This window comes from Leopardus geoffroyi, chromosome D3 (assembly GCF_018350155.1).
Source record: "Leopardus geoffroyi isolate Oge1 chromosome D3, O.geoffroyi_Oge1_pat1.0, whole genome shotgun sequence".
Taxonomy (NCBI): Eukaryota; Metazoa; Chordata; class Mammalia; order Carnivora; family Felidae; genus Leopardus; species Leopardus geoffroyi.
In genome coordinates, this window is record NC_059339.1 from 91936339 (window position 1) to 91952416 (window position 16078).

The following is a 16078-nucleotide window of genomic DNA, read 5'->3' on the forward strand; positions in this document are numbered from 1 at the left end:
TCCGACTTCGGCTCAGGTCATGATCTCACAGTTCGCGGGTTCGAGCCCCGCATTGGGCTCTGTGCTGACAGCTCAGAGCCTGGAGCCTGTTTCAGATTCTGTGCCTCCCTCTTTCTCTGCCCCTCCCCTGCTCGCACTCTGTCTCTGTCTCAAAAATAAAATAAACATTAAAAAAAAATTAAAAAAAAAAAGAATGAAGTTGGACCCCTTCTTCTCAACATGCCCCAGATTAACTCAAGACGGATCATAGACCCAAATGTACATGCTAACGCTATAAACACTCTAAGAAGGAAACAAGTGGTAAATCGTCATGAACTTGGGATAGGCAGAGCCTTCTTAGATATGACACTGAAAGCAGCAAAGAACACAGATAAATTGGGCCCATTCAAAATGAAAAGCTTTCATGGCTTCAAAGGACATTCTCAAGAAAGTGAAAAGAGCTCCAGAATGTGGGAGAAGATATTTGCAAATCACGTGTCATATCTGATAAGGGACCTGGAATCTGGTAGATACAAAGGAGTCTAACAACTCAATAATTTAAAGATAAATAACCCAATTTAATAACTGGCCCAATTGAGGAGGGCACTTGTTGGGAGGAGCGTTGGGTGCTGTATATAGGCGATGAACCACGGGAGTCTACTCCTGTAACCAAAAGCACACTGTCTACTCTGTATGTTAGCCAGCTTGACAATAAATTACATTAAAAATAAATGGGTCCCAGGGGCGCCTGGATGGCTCAGTTGGTTAAGCGTCCGACTTCAGCTCCGGTCATGATCTCACAGTTTGTGGGTTCGAGCCCTGCGTCGGGCTCTGTGCTCCCAGCTCGGAGCCTGGAGCCTGCTTCAGATTCTGTGTCTCCCTCTCTCTCTACCCCTCCCCTGCTCATTCTCTCTCTCTCTCTCTCTCTCTCTCTCTCAAAAATAAATAATAAAAATTAAAAAAAAATTTAAAAATAAAATAAAATAAACGGGCCCGGGATCTGACCAGGTATTTCTCCAAGAAGATGCTCAAATGACCGATAAGCACATGAAAAGATAATCAAGATCATGAGACATTAGGGAAATGCAAATCAAAACCATAGTGAGTTAGATACGGTGTCACACGCACCAGGAAGGCCAGAATCAAAAGACAGATATTCACAAGTGTTGGCAAGGAGGTGGTGAGGTCCCCATGCACAGTTGTGGGGGGAGCGGGGTAAAACCACGCAGCACCTCGGGAAATGGGGAGTTCCTCAGAAGGTAGAACTGAGTGATCACGTGACCCAGCCCTCCCATTCCTACATACATAATCAAGAGAAATGAAAAAATACATCCATGCGAAAACTTACACGTGAATGTTTCATAGCAGTGTTATTCGTAACAGCCCAACAGGGAGTGGAAAGAACCAAGTGGAAAAGCCTGCTGAGGGATACCCAAAACATGGTTCACGCACGCAATGGAGCACTGTTCAGCCATAAACAAGGGTGAAGGACTCTTACAGGCACAACATGGTTGAGCGTCAGAGAGCAGTGAAGGGGGCCAGGCACAAAATACGCAGACCGTATGACTCCGTTGACGTGACGTGTCCAGAATAGGGGAATCCACAGACAGAAAGTAGACGAGGGGCTGCCAGGGGTGGGGGCTGTGGGAGGGACTGGGGGGGACCGATGGTGCGTACGGGGTAATGAAGATGCTCTCGTCCTACATCGATGGGGGTGATGGTCGCACAATACCGTGTATGCGCTAAAAGCCGTAGTACGGTTTCAATATATGAGTTGTATGGTATGTGAATTGTATCTCAGTAAGTCTATTATTTTTTTAAAAATGACAGGGTCATTACCAATGGTCTTCTCTGTTATGCACAAAAAGGAGATTTAATGACCTAGAAGATAACACATCTTCCTAGGTATCGTATTATACTACAAATTATTTTTTCTCAAGTGTTCCCAACTTCCCTGGTCTTCCAGTCATTTAGAGAAGGGTCAATGTCACTCACAACTGTGATGAGTGATACCCTGGCATCTGGAGGAGAGACATGGAAAGAACGGCTTCGTGCCCTGATTTTGCTATGTCTAGCTGTGTGACCTTTGGCAACTCACTTAACTTCTCTGGGCTTTAGACAGCTCATCTGAAAAATGAGAGGCCAGAACTAAATAAATCCTCCTATGTTAGAGTTTTATGATTCAGATTTAAAATGGCATATGTAAATATAAGCATCATCATGAAAGCAAAATGTATTGTATTTACTTAGGTTTTATTTTTTTTTTAATTTTTTTAATGTTTATTTATCTTGGAGAGAGAGAGAGAGAGAGAGACAGAGCACAAGCGGGGGAGGAGCACAGAGAGAGGGAGACACAGAATCTGAAACAGGCTCCAGGCTCTGAGCTGTGAGCACAGAGCCCGACACGGGGCTTGAACTCACAAACCGTGAGATCCTGACCTGAGCCGAAGCCGGATGCTCAACCGACTGAGCCACCCAGGTGACTCTATATTTACTTTGTTTTTAAATATGCAACAACGTGAATCCCGGCTGACTTGTAGGGTGGGTGATTGGTGTTTTCCTCGTGTATGTTTCTCAATTCTTTACATGAGCATATTTAATATCCTGGAAGAAAATATTTTTTGAAAAAGCTTTGGGTTGCACTGGTTAAAATGTGATAACTTGATTGAAATACAAGTCTGTTAAATCCATAAATACAGATGCAAGAAAGACATTTGTAATTTTCCAGTGACGAGTGGAGATATTTGAAACCCCTTGGTGTTTTTTAAGACGGAATTCTCTTCTACAGAATTAAGTTCTCTTTGTTTAAATCTGTTCTTGGTTTTCAAATTGAATAGAGTCCCTGGCACATACCTGTGGTTCTCATGATGTATGTGCATGTGCTAACTTCATTTATAGACAGCAGGGAGAGACGGGGCCTCTAATGCATCTTTCCCAATAAAAGGGCGTAGTCAGAAAAATACTTAGTCTGATAGTTTCGTATATGAAACTCGGTCACTTACGATAGGTCCGCACGAAGGACAAGACTAAAGCTGTGGTAAAATAATTTATAAGATACACGCAGTCATGTGCTTATGAAGGAAGTAATAAACCAGTGAAGACCGTTTGGTTCAGATTTCCAAACCAGGAAACTGCGATCTACATCAGGCAGAGAGCACGTTAATTCAATGGAAAGGGTTTTCTTTAACTGAACTATTTGTAGTGTGGACAGTCGAAATGATCTATCTCTTTGAGCTTGAAACACAAGTTGTGCGTTTTAAGAAGTAAAAGGCAACACAGTGGAAGGTACAGATATCGTCAAATACGGCAAGCGTCGCAGTGAATGTGGGGGGACATCACACACCTGCCCCCGTGTGCCTCCCTGTGTTTGCTCATTGAGCCTGGGAAACTGAGACAGAGGTCATAGTGGACCTCAGCACACCCTGAGCCATGGGACCACAAGCGGTTTTTCCTCGGGACACAAGCAGCTCCTCCCTACATGCAGGGGTCCCGGGTGAACGCTGCCCTTGCTTGGTAAGGTGCACAGCGACAGGCAGTCACTACCCTACCGATGCCTTTGTGTTTGCAAATTACTTGGGCAACTGGGAACACAAGAGAGATGGGATTAGGAAATGAAGAAATGCCCACGTGAGGTGGGGCCCCACGGTTTTGCCTGGCTTCTCCGTGGTCTTTGTTATTCAAATATCCTGTTGTGTAAGTGCAAAGACAGGAAGTGAGTTCTACAAACCCTTACAACAACAGCAGTCTTGGGTTTCAGATAAGTAGGTGTGCCTAGTGCTTCGGGAATTGATACATATTTAGGTTTTTTTGTTTGTTTTTTGAAAATGCTGGAAAGTACTACATTTTCTCTGGGCAAAACATCTTTGGTATTTCAAAAAAGCCCTGACATTACTGTGTAAGTAGTCTCGTTAATAACTGCCTCTTGGGCCTGTCCCAGACTTTAATTGTTTAGCTTTGCGCTTTATTTCTGTCTCTCTCAAAACACGGCCGGGTGTCTTCAGAGGTGAGAGAGAGGTGGAGCCAGTGAGCAGCACAGGGTAGGCTGTGCATTGTTTTTGGCCCCGGGGCTGCTGGTTTTCCTGGGGATCAGACCCCCTGGGCGTGTGTGCGGGGAGAGGGACCCCCTTGCGCTGTCACCCGCGGGGCTGGCTTTCTGCAGAAAGGGGGCTGCGGTGGGAGGGTTTCCTCTGCTGCTCAGTGCCCGCTCCTTCCTCTTTCAGGCCCAGAAGCCCAAGAACCTCCATGTGAGCCTTATTCCCCACTCTGTTCCCATTTCCGTGCACTGGTTGTATTTTGGATTTCAGAGTTTGGAAATCTAAACATTTTCCCGCACTGAGGAATACGCAAGGATTTTGGTTCAGACTCCAAGTTAGGAAACACCTACGGAGTTGGTGTGTTCGTAAGAAAAACTGGATGAAATGCAATAAAGTGGCGTTTTTTTGGTGGGGGGGGGGGGGTATGGCTGTTACTCATTTTATCGACACACCGTATTTTAAGTGAGCCTCCCAGGTCGTAGGATTGGGAAGCGGCCCTCCTGATTGTCCCGAACGAAACCTTGAACTGAGAATAGGGAGTGTGGGAGTTTGGGCTTTTCCAGTAGTTTCTGAGCTCTGGACTCCGGGATGGGGAATGAGTTCCCGGCCCGGCTCGCCTCCGCCCCCTGCCTCCAGTGGGCCCAGAAGACCGTTTCCCCTTTCTGCTCCTCAAATAAGCCTCGGCCTGGCCTCCCTGCTCGGCTTTACCCCCCGAGGCCAGCGGGCCGGTGAGCGAGTGCCAGTCTCCTGCTTGGACACAGTGAATGTCCTCAAGCCTCAACAAAACGACTAACGCGTCTTTAAAGTTTCTCTTAGAAGGGTCACCACATTCTGAGGAAGTTCAAAGAATATAAAGTCGAACGTTCGGGGAGGAAATCGGCTACATTTTGCTCTGGTGTTTTCAGGCGGGCGATGGGCATTTAGCGCATTAATTACGCAAGACCCGCTACATTTTAAAAGTCATTTGAAGATTTGGGGAAGAGATCCAAAGGTACTATTTCAAAACACCATCAGTGCAAGTTTCTCGGGGCTGCTTCAGCTTTATTTTCCTTGTACTTTGTTGTTGTTGTTACAGTGTGTGAAAGTTGTTATGTTGAAAGCCATGTGCACATTTATGAACAAATCATTTTAAATAGCTGTTTGCACAAAACTTGAATGTAATAAGCTTAGGGAGAGGGAGCACCGCCCGCCCCTTTCAAGTGGCATTAGGGAAGCCCAGCTTTAAAAGCTTAATAATCAGGCACATATAACGCTCGGTATCGGTAGGCAGTCTTGTTAGAAACTCCAATTGGGTCCAAAGACAGCTTTTTTAATGTGTTTGATTTGTGATTTCTCAGAAACCGGTAAATGGTTACGGTCACGTTGGTTTGTACCGGAATCGCTTGAAAACAGCCTTTGGCTGGCCGTTTTAGGCACCTGAGGGTCTGGGGTTTCTCAAACATTGAAAAAAACAAACCGATGGTCGTTTGGCCACTCGAAGCCTTATCTTTATTTTATTTCAAGAACGTTGAACTGCTGATGCACGTCGCAGCACTGTAATAAGTGTATACTTATCTGTGTACGATATTGTATTTACATGTTTTATTAGATTTTAATATGTGATCTTCCCGCTGTGATTCTGTGGTGGTTACGGTTTGTTCTAGGAGTCCTACCCTTTGCTTACGTGTGACAACAAATTGATCCTTTAAGTATTATTTAATGGCCTTCGGGTTTGATACAGAATCTATTCACGCTCATTCCACGGACTTTGCAACAGGACAGTCTATCCGTGGAACTGTCAGACTCCCCAGGAAATAATAGCTTCTGACATTTGCAGTGTTAAAATATAGGATTAATGATCAGCTTTTAATGTGCAAATTAAGTATTCAGTACAAGAGTCCTTGCCTTTCCTTTTCCCGGTTTTATTTAACCCAGATGCTCTGCTGAATTCAGAAGCACGGGTTTAGTCTCCGCCTAACCCAGCTCGGGTCAATGAGCTGCTAACTAGATTTTGGGGGTAAAATGGGAAATTACAAGACAGACTCCTTGGAAAAGTGGCATATTTCTAGCTCCACTGAAATGCCGTCAAGACCTCAGAGAAGTTAATGATTAACTATAAAAACCGCAAGGCCCAAATCTCAGTCCCCAGAGTACAAAAGCTGACACTCAGCTAAGCACTGCACGTCCTTCCTCGCCGTGGGGCCCCAGCCACCTGACGTGGGAGCGGAGGGCAAGTCCACGGCTTCCGTGTTCTGTAAGAAACGGTTCTCTCCCCTTGTTCTGGGTCAAACTGGAAAAGAGGCTTTCTCTCCCCTGAAAACCTCGGCATTGTCGCTGGCTTTCCTTAAGCCTTAATAACATTCTTCGTCAGCCGATCCTAAAATTCCATGGAGTGTTCACTCGTGGTTACCTGTTAAAAGACGAGTTATATGCACTAAATTATATGGTTAAAAACTATCACCTATTTTTGTAAGGGGGAAAACCATTTTAAACTAGAACGCTAAAAGGAGCTGTGTGCCTGTTGTCTCCGCCACAAGAGGCGACATTTATTTTGCGAAGGGTACTTGCATGGCAGTGACGTTTCACTGCTGATACTTCCGCTAAACGAAGTCCCTTTCTTTCTTGAAAAAAAGATTATTTGCCGTTTTCAAACCATCTCCTTCTGCCTTTCGGTGGGCTCTTCGTTTCTTTAGCTGATCTTTTAGAAAGTTTATTTTTGAGACAGAGAGAGAGAGACAGAGTGTGAGTGGGGGAGGGGCAGAGAGAGGGAGAGAGAGAGCACGTGAGCAGGGTGGGGGGTGGGGGAGGGTCAGAGAGAGAAGGAGACACAGAATCCGAAGCAGGCTCCAGGCTCCGAGCTGTCAGCACAGAGCCCGATGCGGGGCTCGAACACGCGAACTGTGAGATCATGACCTGAGCTGAAGTCGGAGGCTTAACCGACTCAGCCCCCAGGCGCCCCTTAGCTGATTTATTTGTTATCATGTGCACCAGCGATTGGCAAGGCTTTCTCTGTCATCGCCGCGTTGTTTGAAAGGACGCGTGTGGCCTGGTAACGTGGGTTCACGGGGCACTCCCACGTTCCACACCAAGGACAGGGGCGCCCAAGAGCCTTTCCCGGCCGCACGCAGTAGCTCACCCCACATTTGCCGCCAGCAGAGTCTTGGGGTCACTCTTTAAATCAAGGTCTCCGGGCGAACCGGAGGAGTACAGTTCCAGGACCGGGAGCTTCGGTCATAACAAAGTGCCTCTAAATGGCTCCCAGGCTCCATCAGTAACAACACCAATTTCAATGGACACAACTGATTTCTAAGAATTCCAAGCAATATATTGTCGATGGCCTTTGAGACACGTAAGCCACAGATCAGCTAATCTTAACCGATTCTCTTTCCGGGGCATTTGGATGTGCGGCCGCGAGAGGCAGAGGTTTACAGAGCATGGTTTTAAATTAGTACGGCATTCACTGAGTGACACTGGGTTATTAACACTAATACACACGTGCACCTTGAACAAGACCCTTGATCTTAACCAGCGAAAACCCGAGCCCGTTCCTGAACAGAGACTAAACTCTGTAATGAACATTCAGCCAGAGTCCCATGCGTGCTGGTTAATAGGGCGGGGAGTTTGGGGGCAAGTGGGTTCGGCAAAGGGGCTGGTGAATCCCATGGCGTATAAAAGGCCGCCTTTCGGGGCGCCTGGGTGGCGCAGTCGGTTGAGCGTCCGACTTCAGCCAGGTCACGATCTCGCGGTCCGCGAGTTCGAGCCCCGCGTCGGGCTCTGGGCTGATGGCTCGGAGCCTGGAGCCTGTTTCCGATTCTGTGTCTCCCTCTCTCTCTGCCCCTCCCCCGTTCATGCTCTGTCTCTCTCTGTCCCAAAAATAAATAAAACGTTGAAAAAAAAAAAAATTAAAAAAAAAAAAAAAAAAAGGCCGCCTTTCTTTTCAGTGTTGCGAGACCGACGGCCTTTCCGACGGCCTTTCGTGTTGAATCAAGACGCCTTCCACTCACAGAAGTGCTTCTGACCTAAGTGGAAATTGAATTCAGGCCCAGCAGCAGGTAAGAGGGCCTGGTCCGGGGCGTGGGGAGTCTTGGGGGGTTCTTTCTCCGTGGGTTTTGAGAGCAAAGTCGCCCTTCGGAGAGCACGACGCGGTGAACGCTGATGTGACAGACCAAGCCTGGGAGGCCACATCGCAAACACACGCCGGCCCGAAATCCTTATTAACGTCACTGAGATCACTTCAAATTTATGGTATCGACAGCGATGCGGATAATGATCACACAAGGGCCGTAACGACAGGACCCGGCAAGGAGGGTCTGTTTTCTTCATCTGGATCTTTATTTTCTGTAACACGTGAGAAAATCGAATCGAGGGATGGGCTTTCGTGGTTGCCAGGAAACAGGTATTTACGTTGTGAAGATAAGTGTTTGTCAAATATCAGTCATTTCAACCACCCTTTGGGCATCTTCCGCTCCGCAGAGGTGCCCGCTGATAATGGCCTGCTGATCTGCCAGCAACATCACGAAGAGAAGTTTCTGGCGAGGGTTCCTTTCTGTCGCATATAGATGTCCAGGCCTCTGTCAACTCTGCACCAGCCAAAGCCCTGAAACGATCTGGGGGAAGCCAATATTCCAAGAAAGGCTTTTCCTCAGGAGAAAACCCGGTTTCACACCTGGGTTGAGGATCTTTGTCAGGACGAGCCCTCTCGGTCTTTCCACCGAGAGGGAGCCGCTTGCCAGAAAAAGCGAATTAACTGCGTTAAGCTTCGAAAAGGAAAATTAAGTGGGCTTTAGCATTTTTTCAACCTGTTTTCTGTTACCTGGTGACACCTTTTAAGGGAAGTTAAAAACACTGTGGTTCTTCAACACCTAAGTGGAAAATCGGGGTAGAAACTATCTTCAGCCACGGAACAACTGCTGTCTCAGAAAGTCTCTAACGTCCATAATTCTATTGAGTACATGCCAAGAAACACCCAGCAATTGTCAAGATTAACTGGTAAATCAATCCTGTCTTGAAAAATCACTGAAACGCCTATTGCCAGGCATCTGACCCTCTCCTACCCAATGTGTTGCTGATGTGGGGTTGTCCACACGGCCTTGGGGTCCCCAAACCTTAAGTCAAATAGGACTACAAGCTGATTAGCGCCCAGCAGGATGCACACCAGTGACAGGAAAGTGGCAATCTGCACAGAATTCGCTTAGGCTTCGCGAGAACAGAGACTGAGAGGCGTGCCCTGACCACTGGGCCCGAAAGACAGGGATCATGTCCCCACTAGCCTCAGATGTCAACTACGATCAGCTTCTCCTTCCAAAGTAACAAAATAAATGATGAATTAACACTTGGGTGTCACCATGTACTTTCTGCATTTAGAAATCTGGGTAGCTTGCCGATCCGAAAAAACGTGACGGACACCTTTAAATGGAAATGTCTAGGTACCGCCTTCTCAAATATTTATAGTCTTGCAAGCTTTTCATGTCCCTTAGAGACTGATCAGCGGTCCTTTCACCAGCATCAAATACATCATGAGAAAAGAAATAAAAACAAAAGACGCAAATGAGACCGAGAAAAGCAGAACTTAGAAGCTGTCTGTCTGTCTGATTCTCGGACGGTTGCCTAGGCAGTTTTGTTATTTTAGAAACCACACGAAAGAACTGTGTATTAGTTAACTTATTCATTCTGGAGAGAAATGGCCCCAGCCAGTGGCTGTCTCACGGCGTCAGGGAAAGCCAGGTCATCATTCCCCCGCACAGGACGGCGGGGAACAGGCTGTCCGCGCAGAGCCAGGGGCTTCTCCTGGGGTCCTCACTGGTGGGCTCTCGGTGCCTCTCTCGGCTGCTTTATTCACCAAGAAGAGCACGATGTGGGGTCGAGGCAGTGACGTCCCAGTAGGAGCACGAAACCTTCCACATTTCCACCGCCTAGAGCTCCGCGTGGGCTGGCTCGGAGCCGAAAGCCGAGTGGCCCCGCAGGGTGACGTGTCTGCGGAGGGACAGCGCGCCTGCCCCCGGAGTGCGGGCGTGCACCTGCAGCCTCACTGCGGGCAGCGACGGGGAGCCCTGCCCCGCCCGGCACCCTGGCACCAGGATCGTGTGTTCGGCTGGAGTCCTAGCCTCACCTAGCCGGACTTTCCACGGGGCCCGGCTGCCGGCTGCATCACCATAGCAATGGACAAACACGGTGAGAGTCGGCAGGGCCCCGCAGCTGCGGAAACCCTGCCCTCCTGGCCGCCCCGCGGGAGGGGCCGGGCTAATTTCCATGCGGCGTTTGGGGATGTTGGGATTCAGAGATCAAAGAAGGTCAAAAGGGGGCCGTTGGGATGGCAGATATTTATTGTGTTTAATATAAATACAAACGTGTCCAAGAAGAGAAACTGAAACCTTAACAGGCCTGTGGATGGCGTTTGGTAAATAGAAAAGAACACATCTTGAAAGCAGGCGGCTGGTGAAATTGACCGACACTGCAGAAGCTGTCGCGATTTAAACTGGGACAAATTAAGACAGCAACAATCTTCACCGACATCGAACATACACATTAGTTGAAAACCCTGAGGAAGACGTCTAGCTGCGCTTGAGAAACGCTTCGGGAAACCTTCTGGCCACAAATGCAAACACAGCCCAGCGCACTTTAGAAATTTCTGGTCGCCCTCCTTAGCTGCGCTCGTTGTATTATTAAGAGTGTTTGTTTCATACCATTAACTGTGCAGTCAAGTTGGAGCCCGTTAAACAGCATTAATTTGACAAATTGTGGGATGGGGGTGTGAGTGCCGGCTGGAGAAAGGGGCTTTGTGTTTCGGGGTCTCCATTAGTGAAACAATAAATAAGGCTATGGTAAAACTGATATGATGGGAAATGACTTCTATTCAGTTAACTCAATTATTAGTGCTAATTGGGGCCAGGTGAAGCATGGATAATTGAAATTCACAGATAATCCAAAAACCTCTATTTAACCAATAACTTCAAACTTCTTCCCCATCAAACCAATTACCGGAGGAGCTAACAAATAGAAAAAATGGATTAAATTGAATTTTGCCTCCCCAAAGATTACCACTATGATGTCTTTCTATTGATTAATCCACAACAAGAGCCAAGGGTTGACTGCATTCAAGAGACTAAATTACAGACGGTCCCCAACAATTGAAAAGGAAAAGGCTACGTCCCAAAGTTGATGACTCCGCTACCTGAAGCTCGGAATGCTTTTTCCGCAGAGCGCCATATTCCTAGGGGCTCTGAGGCAGCGCCCAGGGGCCAACTGATGACCTAGTGACACTGGAAATATATTTAGCATCCTAACTCCTTTAATGAATCCCCTCTGAATCCTGAAGCCTTATCCTCCAGCCCCTAAATCTCTCTGAGCCCTAAATCTAAGGGTTTTTTTTAGTTGAGGTAAATTCACACAAGGTGAACAACCATTGTGAGTTGAGTGTGCACATCAGTGACATCTAGAACATTCACGAGGCTGGGCGACCACCCGCCTCTATCAACTGTCTCAACATTTTCATCGCCCCCGAGAGAAACCCCTTTGGGACCCTCAGCAGCCACTGCCCGTTGTCCCCTCCCCCCAGCCCCTGGCGACCACAGATCGACTCACTGGAGCTATGGGTTCCCCTGTTCTGGACATTCCATGTCAACGGAATCATGCAACATGTGGTCTTTCGTGTCTGGCTTCTTTCACTGCCGTAATCTATTTAAGGTTCATCCGTGTGATCGCATGTGTGAGGACGTCGTTCCCTTTTATTGCCAAGTGACTCTCCGTGGTCTGGACAGACCACACGTTCTTGACCCACCTGTCAGCTGACGGACGCTTGGGTTGTCTCCATCTCGCGGCCACGTGCAACCGTCACCCCTAAGGTTGCACCCTGACATGCCCTGCCCTCGGAGGAAATGGGAAGTGGAGGGGGAAGGGTGGGCAGAAGCTTGGGAAGCAGGGGGGCCCCTGTGGCGGAGCATGGGGAGGCTCCTCCCGTGCACCGGGCCGCGGCACTCCCAGGCGCTGGCGTCTGGGGCGGGCAGCGTCCCTCCCGCAGGGCTGCCGTCGGCAGGGACATTCCGCCAGAAGCATCGACAGTGAGGGATAATTCGAGACAGCGTCAACCATGGTGGAGAACACAGGGAGACATGGAACCCGTCAGAGAGGGGCACGAGGGAGGCCGGAAGAGGCCCGCTGGGGGCAGGTACCTCCTTCAGAGTCGGGTGTCGCTGGTTCCCAAGACGGATCACAGAACTGGACTGACCCAGCGAGAAATCTGGCAAGTGGTGTTGGCCTGTTCTCCACTTTTCTGAAAACGCAGGCGCCAGGAGAGGTTTCCATAGCAGCTTCCAAATTGGACACCAAACTTCACTCAGCAGGTAATTCTGTTCCCCCAGCGCGTGACCTGGGTGTCCCCGTGCCCATCAAACCCACACCTCACGCAAAGTCCTCCTGCCTTGGAGCCCTACGCCTCCACGCTGGGCCCACCCTCTGCCTCCCTCTGCACCCTGCATCCTTGCCAGGACGGGGGAGGCTGGCCGGCGGCCACAGCACATTCCAGAAGGCCAAATGCAAGGTCTTCCCTGGCTTCTGTGGTGTGTGCTTGGCATTTTTCAACGACTTCTGTTGGCCAATGTTCTTTATGGTAGAACAGGACGAGCTACATCATTTCTGGCTGTGCAATTTGACACCTGTCTGTATGTGTTTTACATATACAAGTGTGTCTAGAGAGAGCGACATATACGTGCACACGTGTGTGCCCATGCGCACAAACGTAATTTTGTGATGACGGTTGCATTTATCCCTGTTTGCTTTCCTTATTCCATAAACTTCATTATAAATTCAAAAAAGAAAATTGGTCCAAAATCCAATCACACCGGCACATTAACACTGAGTTTTTCATATTTCCTTTCTGTTGTTGTCACAGGACATTGATAGTTTTCCATTTCTCCTTTTCCACGTTTCATCACTTTTCTTGGCGTCCTACAGTTTGTAAAAGGTACAGATGGCGGCCGCCATGCTTGCGGGCGCTGAAGGACCCGGTCAAGGTAAGGACGGCCCCTGCTGGGTCTGCTCAGTCCCAGCCAGGCTGCAGGAGGAGTTGGGGGGCAGCCAAGGGGTGCCCCCAGATGTGCGCCTGCCTTTCTCGTGCAGTGAGTCAAGTGCTGTAGATGCCAGGGGCCCCCGCTTCCTCATGACAGTGGCCAGGCTGGTGGGGGAGCCCCTGGTGTCCCCTCCATTTTCTTAGTGACACAGTGGGCAAGACCTGTCCCTCTGCCGCTGCAGGGACGCCTGTGTTTCTCAAGTGCACGGGGCTGAGTTCCAACTCACTACCTCCCGGAGCCTCCAGGGTTCCAGACCCCCTTCCGGTCTTACGCGCAGGTCGTCCCTGGTTCGCCCTCTGTCAGGACTGGGCGGGACAGTGCGGCGGGACACTTGGGACAAATAGTTAGCAGGCCGATCCTGGAGGGCCTGGCTCCTGCCCTCCTCAGTTACCTGCCTTGCCGTTGGCCCACGCGGACCCTGAGCCAACCGGCCCCTTTCTGAAGCCCAAACCAGGTCCTGGGAGCTGTGGACAAGTCTGTCCCCTGGACAGACTACAGACCCAAGCTCCGCTTCTGGGCAGCCCCAAACGGCCGTAGTCATCCTTTGTTTCTGCCTCTTCGCCCACCTCGCTGAATCTCCGTCAGTCTCCAGAGAAGTCTCCGTGCCTTCCCCCGTCCCACCATCCTGCCCAATGACGCGTCTGCAGGTGACACGCTGGCACGTTGTTAACAGGAACAGAGTTGACACCAACTTTTACTCTCCTCTCTCCTCCTCCGAATCACCTGCCTTTCTCTCCCGGCCTTGAGGGGCGGCGCACCCCTCTACTGCTGAGGTCAGTCTGTCCTGGGTCCTTTTCACCATCATCGTCATCTATGGTCAGGTCATTTCCCACCCACTCAGTTTTTATTCTTCTCTTGGTCGACACGCGTGTCCACATTCTTCCAGCTGGAAAACCGGCCACAAGGACCGGGGAGGGTGTCCCAAAGCCCCTGAGCGCCCGGCGCCTCCTTACCCCGCGATCCGGCTGCGGAGACCGCACTACCGCGTGAACCGTGTGGCGGACGGACGGCAGGTGCTAAGGAGGAGGTTCACGCAGGAAGTGTGCGTGGGTGCGCGGGACGCCCCTCAGAACACACGCGCGTGCACCCCGAAGATGACACCCAGGCCGCTGACCCAGGAGCAGCTCCTACTGCCTTCCTTGTGCCCCGTCCGTTTCCCGTACTTTCCGTGAGCAACACATGAACACACAGCGACTTTTAGCGAGCACTGAGCTAAGAGCTGTAGTGCCTTGGCTCGTTTAACTTTTCCAGCTGCTCTGAGGATTGTCCCCTTACGACCCCTGTCTTATAGACAAGGGAGCTGATGCTTTGAGCGCCCGTGAGGCCTCCGGAGCCGACCGGCCCCTCCTCCCCCCCCCCCCCCCCCGGTGCTCTCACACCTGTGGCTGTGAAGCGGGAGCGGGTCCCCATGGCCAGGGCTGGCGGGACGTACACCCAGAAGAATTGAAGGAGACGGGATGGGCGGCAGCAGAAGGTGGGCTGAAGAGCCCTGAGCGGGGAAAGCCCTCACACGGACCCGTCTCTGGGAGGCGTCCTCAGCTGTAGGCTGTCACCACCCTGGAGGGGTGAGGGGTGAGGGGCTTCAGTTCCGAGGGGGATCTGGATGGCCCGCTGTGTGCCCACGACAAACACCCACGGACTCTCGAGGGCACATTCAAATCTCACTTCCCCCAGGGAGCGTTCCTCGATTACCCTGATCAGGATGGGCCCTAACGACCCCACAAAAATACCTTGTGCCCGCTGGGAGATCACCTTCTCCCTTCCGCCCATCGGGCCCTGGTGATCTCCAATCTGTCTTCTCTCCTGGACATCGCCTACAAGAAGAACCACGGTACGTGTCCTTCTGTGCCCGGCCTCTTTCACTGGGCAGAGTTTGTCAAGGTTTTGGGTCTCCCCCCAAATTTATGTGTTGAACCCTTAACCCCCGGTGTGATGGTATGAGGAGGTGGGGCACTGGGAGGTGATTGGGTCATGAGGGGGATCGGTGCCCTCGTAAACCACGGGGAGCCGTGGGATTTCTGTCCGCTTGGGGAGCACACCGCGAGGAGGCACCATCTACAGGCCAGGAAGATGGTCTTCACCAGATCCGGGCTCTGCCGGCACGTCCCTATCAGACTTCCAGCCCCCAGAACTGTGACAGATACGTGTCTGTTTGTTCAAGCTGCCGTGCCTGGGATACTGTGCTAGGGACGCCTGAGTAGATTAAGCAGGTGCATCCTGGGAAGCGGTTCGGGACCTGGGAGCAGCTACAGATGCACAGCCACCTTCAGTAGCAAGAGTGATGGTTATCATATAAAATTCATCATCCAGGAGCACCTGGGTGGCTCCCTCAGTTGAGCGTCCGACTCTTGGTTTTGGCTCAGGCTAGGATCTCGCGGTCCGTGGGTTCGAGCCCCATGTCAGGCTCTGTGCTGACAGCTCAGAGCCTGGAGCCTGCTTCGGATTCTGTGCCTCCCTCTCTCTCTGTCCCTCCCCTGCTCACACTCTGTCTCTCTCTCTCTCTCTCAAAAATAAATAAACATTAAAAAAATAAAATAGAATTCTTAATCTGTACCTCGGCCATCAAAAGGACAAAGCCCAGATGATACGCTGCATAAAATAATCACCACCCTTGTTGCTGAAGAGAATTGTATGTTCACACCTGCTTCCTGGCCCCACACTGTGCCCTTGGCTGTCAGATCCTTGGCTCTTGGGATCTCTCACCTTGGCTCTTGAGACCGTCTCTCCTTGGCTCTTGGGATCTCTCACCTTGGCTCTTGAGATCATCTCTCCTTGGCTCTTGGGATCTCTCACCTTGGCTCTTGAGATCATCTCTCCTTGGCTCTTGGGATCTCTCACCTTGGCTCTTGAGACCATCTCTCCTTGGCTCTTGGGATCTCTCACCTTGGCTCTTGAGACCGTCTCTCCTTGGCTCTTGGGATCTCTCACCTTGGCTCTTGAGACCGTCTCTCCTTGGCTCTTGGGATCTCTCACCTTGGCTCTTGAGACCGTCTCTCCTTGGCTCTTGGGATCTCTCACCTT

The 16078-nt window shown here is 50.3% G+C and overlaps 1 long non-coding RNA gene across 2 annotated transcripts; it reads left to right on the forward strand.

Moving 5' to 3' along the window:
* Window positions 1-2412: 2412 nt before the first annotated feature.
* Window positions 2413-15436, forward strand: LOC123587748. 2 transcript variants are annotated; one of them, XR_006707499.1, is made up of 4 exons: window positions 2413-5004; window positions 7934-12331; window positions 12880-13000; window positions 13502-15436. It is a non-coding gene; the product is annotated as an uncharacterized LOC123587748 (long non-coding RNA). The 2 variants fall into 2 exon arrangements; XR_006707498.1 differs by having other exon boundaries at window positions 12880-15436.
* The last annotated feature ends 642 nt before the right edge of the window (window positions 15437-16078 follow it).